The sequence below is a fragment of the Orycteropus afer genome, unplaced genomic scaffold, assembly GCF_000298275.1.
Source record: "Orycteropus afer afer isolate SDZICR_OR568_19922 unplaced genomic scaffold, OryAfe1.0 scaffold00198, whole genome shotgun sequence".
In the NCBI taxonomy this organism is placed as follows: domain Eukaryota; kingdom Metazoa; phylum Chordata; class Mammalia; order Tubulidentata; family Orycteropodidae; genus Orycteropus; species Orycteropus afer.
In genome coordinates, this window is record NW_006921785.1 from 6,133,033 (window position 1) to 6,143,894 (window position 10,862).

The following is a 10,862-nucleotide window of genomic DNA, read 5'->3' on the forward strand; positions in this document are numbered from 1 at the left end:
GTTTACAGTCTTGTAAGCTTATTTTACTTTGGATATGTTCATAGCTGTGCTTTCTGGGTTATGTCATCTTGTGTATTAAAGGTTGGTTGTTTGCTGTTTTTGGTTCTCTGTTCAAAAGACTCCCTTTAGTATTTCTTGTAAGGTTGGTCTGGCTTTAACAAATTCCCTTAATTTCTGCTTGTCTGGAAATCTCTTAATTTCACCATCCTATTTGAGGGACTATTAGGGTGGGTGTATAATTCTTGGCTGAAAATTTTTCTCTTTCAGGGTTTTATGTATACCATCCCATTGTCTTCTCGCTTGCATGGTTTCTGCTGAGAAATCAGAGCTTATTCTTACTGGTTGTCCTTTGTAAGTAAGTTTTTGTTTTCCCGTGCAGCCTTCAGGATTCTTTGTCTTTGGTTTTGATGAGTTTGATGATGATATGTCTTGGTGATTTTCTTTAGGGGTCTATCCTGTTTGTGGCTCGTTGAACTTCCTGAATGGGTGTATTCTCATCTTTCATCATATCAGAGAAGTTCTCCTCCAACAAATCTTGGACCGTTTTCTCAGTGGTTTTTTTTTTCTCTTCCTGTTCTGGAATTCCAATGACACCTAGGTTATTCCTTTTGATGGTATCCCACATGAACCTTAGGCTTTCTTCATTTTGTTTTGATCTTTTCCCTGATTGATCCCTTTCCAAAGAAGTATTCAGGTATTTGTCTTCAATCTCATTAATTCTGTCTTCCATCAAATCAATTCTTCTCCATTCCCCTTTCAATGTGTTATCTATTTCTGACAATTTAGTATTAATCTTCTGGATATCTATATGTAGATTTTGAATCATCTCTGATTTTTCATTTATTTTGTCATTTTGTTCTTGCATTTTCTTCAGAAATTCTTCTAGAGTTTTGTCTGTGTTTTCCTTGTTCTGTCTCTCAGTCCTTTGAAGATACCTAAATATAATTCTTTTGAATTCCTTACCAGGGAGTTCCAATGCTGCTTCTTCCTCAGGTACATGCTCTGGGTCTGTATCCTGCTCCCTTGTTTCTACCACTTTATCTTGCTTCTTTGTGTGGACTGTGATAATCTGTTGTCTCTGAGATATTGTGACATTGTTGTATTTAGATCTCTGTTAACTGTTTGTGAAGAGCAGCTAAGGGTGAGTCAGGCTCTTCTTGGTGCCTGTTTATCATTGGCCAGTTGGTGGAGAAGGAAGTGGTGGCTCTCACTCAGTAAATGAAGCTGCAGGATGAGTGGGTGTAGTTGTGTCATATGGGGACTGTTGCTGTCTCCCACCTAGACAAAAATAACAATTGGATAGCCATAAAAAAAAAAAAAAAGCAAATGGACAAAAAACACACCATATCATCACATAGGAACAGTAACCAAAAAAAAAGAAAAATGGGAAACAAAACAAAAAACACCACAGTATCTGGGGAGAGAGCAATAAGAGAAAAATGGTAGAGAAAGAGAATAATGATGGGAAAAATGAAAAAAGAAAAACAAGGAATGGCGTTAGCCATGAGAAAGAAAAGAAAATTTGAACCAGAACAGGGAAAAGAAAGAAGCTAAAAACTAGAACCTGGAAAGGGAAAAATACAGAATAATAACAGAAAGAATGAAAGCAATAACAATAGTATTAGTTTTAAAACAGACAAAAACAAATAAACTAGAAAAAGAAAAAAAAAAAAAAAACTGGGGCAGGGCTGGGCAGGGTACCAAGGCTCTGTCTGAGCACACAGATTGGGATGGGATTCCTGCTGGCCTAGAAGGTGTGTGGGAGTGAGGGATGGCCACACCTCTGTTCACCAAGAGAGTGTGGAGTATAAGAATAACAAGGTAAAGCCGTTATTCTTCATGCTTCCTGTGCTGTCTGTCCAGATGGCCCTCAAGAATTGGGAAGGTCTGATGAATTCATGAAGTTCTCCTAGTTCCTGGTAGGTTGCCTCTAAACCGTGTATAACAATATCCCTCATGCTAAGAATAACCAGAGTCTGAGTCCAAGACTTCAGTGTTGACCATCTACTGTACTTGGAAGCCTGGGAAGCAGGGCATCCTCCTCTCACTCATTTCTAATAACAGAGTATATCATCATGCCTCATCAAATTTGCCTCCTTAATAATTATTCTTTAATTACAAATCCCTAACTAGTGGTTATTGACCTGCCAAAACTGACATAGACTTTGAATCATAGTTTTTGCTCATGGAGGCAAAAATACACTTTTATCATAGGAGAGATTTTGTCTTGTTTGAAGTGGGGGAAAAGCAAAATGAGGTAAAACCCCCAAATAATACAATGAATAAATCAGTTCCCTCATAGAAATTAGGGTACAAGTTCATCTTAACTATAATTCTAATCAGCCACATAGTTTTGTTCAAGGCACTTCACTAGGCTTCAGTTTCTCATTTGGAAAATGAATGTGCATATGGAGTGGGGAGGGATGATACTCTAATGGCAACTTGTGGAGATATGTCAGATATAGCAAATTGGGAAGCAATCTTAACTGAATATGTTAAAGCATGTGAATATAAGACATACCTCGATTCCATTTCTGCTTCTATGAGTGATTCTTTCTTTATTGTTCATTCCTTCACTCATTCATTCAATAATTATTATTAAGAGTATACTATGTGACAGGTGCTGTCATAGGTTCTGAGGATGTTAGAGTATACAAAAAAGGCAGGGTTCCTGTTCTTAGAGAGCTTACAATCTAGCAGAATGGGTGGACGATAAATATATAGGCAAATAAGTAAACAAGATAATTGGTGACTGTGAAAAGTAGTAAGAGAAATTAAAAGGATGATGGAATAGAGGGTAACTAGGGCAATCGCTACCAGGAAGATACCTGTAGTGATACTATCTGAGCTGAGACTTCACAAATGAAATATCACCAGTCTCAGCTTCTAAGCCTGCCAAGGTAAAGAGATATTCATAGTAGTAATACTTAGTAGGCACAAAATGGCCCATCTAGAGTGTTTCCCATGCACAGAACACTTTGTTGACAGATGTCAGCCTGTAGATTTTGTAGCTTTCCATAGCATCTTCCAGTAGGGTTGGTCCTGGTCATTAGCAACCACACCCTCATTAGGTGAGGGAGGATGCAGGAGTCCTCTGATTCTGTGGTGCACTCACTGGCTCTCTCACCAGTCCTATTTAGGACCAGAACAAACACCCACTTAGTCACAGTTGAGTGCTTCCGCCAGCCCTGCCCACACCAGCCAGGGAGCTGACCAAGCCCATTTGTCACTCCTGGGGCTTACCTGACTCACAGAGAGCCCTAACAGCTGTTTTTACTTGGGAGGGATGGGAGACAGAAAGCTTGGATTAAAAGCAGGTAGAACTGGTGGCTACCTATGTGACAAGACTGGAATTTTTCCTCTCATACCTGTCCACAATGTCCAAACTTAGCATTCAATCCACTGTGTGTGTGTTATAAAGATATAGATTAAAAACATTTGCCATTTTTACAATCTTCACATGTACAGTTAAGTGACATTAATTATATTCAACACATTATTCAACTGGGTTATTATTCACCATTTCACTAGGTTTTGCACTTTTACTTTTTGCTTCTTCAGATTTTCTTTTAATGTGAATTTTTGGAGGAGGGGCCACTCTTTAAATTTTGTAATTTAACATCTTGAAAAAGACTCACACAGAAACCTAAAATTGACAAATCAGGTTATAGGCATTGTGGTGGTTATGTTTGTGTGTCAACTTGGTTGGGCCTGGTTGAGTGTCTGGGCAGCTGGGGTAGTTATTCCCCATGATGAGACTGGCAATCAACTCCATGGTGGGATCTCCAACAAGCAGCTGAGTAGCTGCTTTGGGTATGTGGTCTGCTTCCTGTATATAAGAAGCAGCTTTGGGAATGGTCTCTAGCTTATGGCACACTTGGACCTTGCATGCAGCCGTGTCATTATTTACCAGCCTGCCATGCTCTGCCGACCTTGGGACTTACAATGGACTTGAGTTAATGGCCTCCCATGTGGTTAGGTAACATCGGGACGGTGCCTTTTTACTTGTCAACCTTGGGCTTGGCAGCCACAGCAGCCAGCAGCTCTCTGAGTGAAGAAAAGCCTCTAGCTTCAGTGGGCTGGGAGCTGGAGGTAGAGCTGAAGCCCAAGGCTGAGGGGCTTTCACCCAGCCCCTAGAGCCTGGCACTTTGAACCTGGACTTAAAGCCTCCAAATTGTAATAAACTCCTCTTTGTTAAGGCCATCCCATTTGTGGTATATTCTTGTCAGGGCGGTACTAGGTAACCAGAACAGGCATCATGCCTGGATCTTGTTTTTTCCCCCTATGTTTCCACTAGTAGAATAATGTTTATTATTACTGATAATGCAGTACTGTGTATGTAATAGTTTTTGCCTTTGTCTTTGGGTCTTGTTTTATCTAGAACTTCTTCAACTCTTAAATGACAAATTTACACCTACTCTTTGAGCATGCCTCCTAGTCTTCTAATCCTCCCTCTGAGTTACTCCCATATACTGCTGTCCAGCCCCCTGGGAATCTTTCTTTCTATAAGAAGTTCATGGTCTATGTCTGATATAAAGTGTATGCACAGGTAATTGTGACTCAAGGTAAAGAGCATTGTTCTGTCTGCTGTCGCTCACCATTAAGTTTGATAATAAAATATTACTGTGGTAGGCTGAAAAAAATGGCCCTTCAAAGATACTAAGTCCCAATCCTTGAAACCTGTAAATGTTATATTTGGGGGAAAAAAAAAAAGATCCCTGCAAGTGTGGTTAAGCTAAGGATCTTGCAGTGGGGAAATTATCCTGGATTATTTGGGTTAGCGCTAAATGCAATCACATGTCTCTCTATGAGAAGAAAGTGGAGGAAGATCACACGTGTGTGCACACACGCACACACATACACACACAGAGAGGCCATATGAAGACAGAGCAGAGTGAAATTTGAAGGTGTTGGCCTTGAAGTTTGGAGTGATGTGGCCATAAGCCAAGAAGTGCTGTCAACCACTAGGAGTTAGAAGAGGAAAGGAACACGTTTTCCCCTTGAGCCTCCAGAGGGAGCACAGTCCTGTTGACATCATCGTTTGGACCAACTGATACTGATTTCACATTTCTGGCATCTGGAACTGTGACAGAATATATTTCTGTTCTTTTAAGGCAACAATCTTGTGGTAATTTGTTATAGGAACCATAAGAAACGAGTAAAATTTACCAAGACAGTGAAAGCCAACCATGTATCACTGTCCACTTGAAGCTCCTTCCCTCCACCCTCTGGAGAGAACAAGTACTATGGAGGGAACAAGAACCAATTTTGTGTTTATAATACTCTGAATTTCGTTAGAGGCAGTCACTGGGTTATGAATGTCCAACTTACATATACCACAGTTATGAACCAATCCCTATAAAGCTGATTATATTAAAAATTTGAAGTACGTACAATGGTGGTAGTAACAAACAGGCAATACTTTGTGATGTGCATGAAAGCATTATTTTTTTTTTCTCCTTATAGGCTTATACCTTGATTTTATTTATTTATTTAATTTTATTGTGGTTAAAATGTGCACAACAAGACATTCACCAACATAACAACTTCCACATTTACAGCTCAAGGACATTGATGACAATTTTCATGTTTTGCCACCATTATTGCTATCCTTTTCCAAATTATTCCACCACCATCAGCATAAACCCGATGTCTTGCAAACAAAAGCTTTCCCTTTTCCCCTCCCTCCCATCCCTGATAACCACTAATAATCTTTAGTTTCTCTCTCTATATATATATTTTCCAACCTGTCTAGGAATTTTCCCTCCTCACTCCTCCCATCCCTGGTAACCAACAAAGAAAATTTCCTTCCATGTATAAAACTTTCCTTGACTTTTTACAATAGCATATTATACTGTTATTGACTTACTTCACTCAACATAATGTCCTGCACGTTCATGCACATTATGCAGTGTTTTGCAGATTCTACATTATTCTTTAGTGTTGCATAGTATTACATTGTGTATATGTACTACAGTTTGGTTATTGATTCCTTGGTTGATGGACACTTAGATTATTTCCATCTCTTGCATCAAAGCATTATTTTTATTATTATCATCATTACTGCATTATTGTGTTAAAGATGTTTTAGTGTATCTGGAAGTGTTTCTTTAATGTTTTTTATGCATATAAAGTATACTATATACTAAGAGAAACATTTGATTAACTGACATTAGATACAAACCATACCAAATGTTCCCAACTTTTATACAAATTTGACTTAAAGAAAGATTTAAGAATAGAACTCATTTGTAATCTGGTGACTGCCTGTATACTTTATTATGTATGTATGTATCCTGAATTAACATGTCATTATATGTAATATCATATAGGCAGTCAGCATAAAGGGGGAAGACCCTCAACCAGATGGATTGACACAGTGGCTGCAACAATAGGCTCAAACAGAGCAATGTTCATGAGGATGGTGCAGGACTGGGCAGTGTTTTGTTCTGTTGTACATAGGGTTAGTATGAGTCAGAGCTGACTCGCCAGCACATAACAACAACAACATGTATAGTATCATACTGTAGATATCCTTCTGCATATTGCTTTTTTGCTCAACATATTTTATAGATGATATATATTGATATTTGTAGTTCTAGTTAATTTATGCATAGTGCCTAAGGCACTTGACTGCTAATGAAAAGGCTGGTGGTTCAAACCCACCAGCCACTCCTTGAAAGGAAGGTTGGGCAATCTACTTCCATAGTGATATCGCCTCGGAAACCCAAGGAGGGGTTGCTATGAGTCGGATCCAACTCGACGCCACATAACAACAACAACAGTTAATTTTCACTGTTGCACAGTATCTCAGTCTCTCTCTCTGTCTATATATATACGTATCTCCACCACTTATGTGTCAGTTCATTGTACTGTGGTGACTTGCATGTTGCTGTGATACTGGAAGCTATGCTACCGGTATTTCAAATACCAGAAGGGTCACCGATGATGGACAGGTTTCATCAGAGCTTCCAGATTAAGACAGATTAGAAAGAAGGACATGGCAGTCAACTTCTGAAAAAAATTGACCACTGAAACCTTATGAATAGCCATGAAACAATGTCTGATCTAGTTCTGGAAGATAAGCCCCTCCAGCTAGAATGCACTCAAAATGCAACTAGGGAAGAGCTGCCTTCTCCAAGTAAAGTTGACCTTAATGACATGAATGGAGTAAAGCTATTAGGACTTCCATTTGCTGATGTGGCATGACTCAAAATGAGAAGATAAAGCTTCAAACATCTATTAATTAGAATGTGAAATGTATGAAGTATGAATCTAAGAAAACTGGAAGTTGTCAAAAATGAAATGAAATACATAAAGATCTATATGCTAGGCATTAGTGAGCTGAAATGGACTCGTATTGGCTTTTTGAACCAGGCAATTATATGGTCTACTATGCCAGGAATGACAAATTGAAGAGGAATGGCATCACATTCACTGTCAAAACAAACAAACAATATACTTCAAGATCTATCCTGAAGTACAATGGTGCTAGTGATAGGATAATATCCATATGCCTATAAGTAAGACCAGTTAATATGATTAATATTCAAATTTACACACCAACCACTAAAACCAAAATGAAGAAATTGAAGGTTTTTCTATTTCTTTTAACCAACTTTGCAGTCTGAAATTGACCAAACATGCAATCGATATGCATTGATAATTACTGGTGATTGGAATGCGAAAGTTGGAAACAAAGATGAAGCATTGGTAATTGGGGAAAAAAAGTTGGTGAAAGAAATGATGCCAGGCATTGCATAATAGAATTTTGTAAGACCAATAATTTATTCATTGCAAATGCCCTTTTTCAACAACATTATTATGTAGACCTTACTGGATGGAATACACAGGAATCAAATCAACTACTTCTATGGAAGGAAATGATGGAGAAGCTCAATATCATTAGTAAAACAAGGCCAGAGGCTTACTGTGGAACAGACCACCAATTGCTTCTATGCGAGTTGAAGTTGAAGTTGAAGAAAACTAAAATAAGCCCAAGACAGCCAATAAATGACCTTGAGTATATCCCAAGTGAATTAGAGACCATCTGAAGAGTAGATTTGATGCATTGAACACCAACGACAGAAGACTAGATGAATTATGGGATAACATCAAGAACATCATACATGACAAAAGCTAAAGGTAATAATCAAAAAGATAAGAAAGAAAGAAAAAACCAAAATGGATGTCAAAAATGACTCTGAAACTTGCTCTTGAATGGAGAGTAGTCAAAGTAAATGGAAGAAATGATGAAGTAAAATCGCTGACAGAAGTTTTTGAAAAGGGTAGCTCAAGAAATGAAATGTGCTAAGACCTGGAGTTAGAAAACAAAAGGGAAGAACATGCTTGGTATCTCTCAAGCTAAAAGAACTGAAGAAAAAATTCAAGCGTTGAGTGGCAAAATTGAAGGATTCTATGAGCAAAACATTGAACAATGCAGGAAGCATCAACAGAAGATTGTACCAAAAAGAATTGATCAACGTGCAACCATTTCAAGAGGTAGCATTTGATCAAGAACTGATCTTAGTGAAGGAAGAAGTCCAAGCTGCACTGAAGTAGTTGGTGAAAAATAAGGCTCCAGGAATTGATGGAATACTCATTCAGGTGTTTCAACAAATGGATGCAGTACTGGAGGTGTTCACTTATTTATGCCAAGAAATTTGGAAGACAGCTACCTGGCCAACAGACTGGAAGAGATCCATATTTGTGCCCATTCCAAAGAAAGGTGATCCAACAGAATGCAGAAATTATTCAACAATATCATTAATATCACACACAAGTAAAATTTTGCTAAAGATAATTCAAAAACATGTAGCAGTATTGACAGGGAATTGCTTGAAATTCTGAAGGGGATATGAAATGAAGAATATCATTGCTGATGTCATATGGATCTTAGCTGAAAATAAAGAATAACAGAAAGATGTTTACCTGTGTTTCATTGATTAGCAAAGCATTCAGCTGTGTGGTTTATAACAAATTATGGGTTGCATCGCAAAGAATGAGAATTACAGAACATTTAATTGTACTCATGAAGAACCTATACATAGACCAAGAGGTAGTCATTCAAACAGAACAAAAGAATAGTGCATGGTTTAAAATCAAGAAAGGTATGAGTCAGGGTTGTATCCTTTCACCATACTTATTCAGTCTGTGTGCTGAACAAATAATATGAGAAGCTGGACTCAATCAAGAACATCCATCAAGATTGGAGGAAGACTCATTAGTAACCTGTCAAAGCAGATGACACAACTTTGCTTGCTGAAAGTGAAGATGACTTGAACCACTTACAAATGAAGATCAAAGACTACAGTCTTCAGTATGGATTACACCTTAACATAAGGAAAACAAAAATCCTCAGAACTGGACCAATAAACAACATCATGCTAAATGGAGAAAAGATTGAAGATGTTAAGGATTTCATTTTACTTGGATCCAAAATCAATGTTCATGGAAGCAGCAGCCAAGAAATCAAATGACAGAAGTTCTGGTAAGATGGCAGAATAGGCAGAAAGACTGCACAGACCCTCTTTAACAAAGAAAAGGGGAACCAATTAACACAGATAACAGAAGATAATCCTGGACCCAGAGCCTTGAAGGGAAGGATATAGAATGGACTAAACTTCAACTAGCAGAAGAATTTGCATGAAAACACCAAAAAATGAGACATATGGAGCTGCAGTCTGGCAGCGATCTTGATGGCACAGACAGCTTAGATATCGCCGAGCGGTAGTAGGACCTAAGAATTAACTTAAAAACCAGCCCTGCTGGCCAGGGACTGCACGGAGGACTGCTCTGGTGGCTGGTGAATAAAAGGGGAAGCAGCAGAGAGGAAGGCAGGCTGAACTGTGGATTTTTACCTGTCTGGAGGGCACAGACATCTTGAATGATTACAAGCTGTTTGACCATTTTCAGATATTTAAAGTGATAGCATTCTCCCAGATTCCAGGGACTTAATGGGAACTACAAGGACATTCCAGATGCAGAAGACTGGAAAGGTGCAACATTCCCCTTGTTACTCTTGTACCCTACACCCTCTTGGTGAATGGAGGTGTGGCCATCTGTACTCCCACCCACCTTCTGAACTGGCAGGAACTCCATCCCAGTCTGTGTGCTTGGCTGGAGCCTGAGTGCCCTTTTTTTTTTTTTTTTTTTTCTGTTTTCTGTTTTTTAGTTTGCTTGTTTTTGTCTGTTTTAAAACTACTACTACTATTATTACTTTTGTCTTTTTTACAATTATTCTTTACTCTTCCCCTCTCAGGTTCTAGTTTTCAGCTTTTTTTCTTTTCTCTGTTCCTGGTTGCGATTATTTTTCTTTTTCTTGGTTAACACTATTACTTATTATTCTTTTTATGTATTTCCCATTTTTCTTCTTCATTATTCTCCTTCTCTACCTTTTTTCTCTTATTTCCCTCTCCCCAGATGTTGCAATTTTTTTTTTCCTTTTCTTTTTGGTTACTGTTCCTGTGTGATTACATGGTATTTGCTTTGTCCAGTTGCTTTTACTTTTTTTATGGTTATTCAATTGTTATTTTTGTCTAACTGAGTGGAAGACAGCAACAGTTCTCATATGACACAACTACACCCACACCTCCTGCAGCTTCACTTACTGAGTGAGAGTCACCACTTCCTTCTCCACCAACAGGAAAATGATAAACAACCACCAAGAAGAGCCTGACTCACCCTTGGCTGCTCTTCATAAACAATTAACAGAGATCTAAATACAATGACATAAAAGTGTATAGGAGACAACAGACCATCACAGTCCACACAAAGAAGCAAGATAAAGTGGTAGAAACAAGGGAGCAGGATACAGATCCAGAACACATCCCTGAGGAAGAAGCAGCATTGGAACTCTCTGA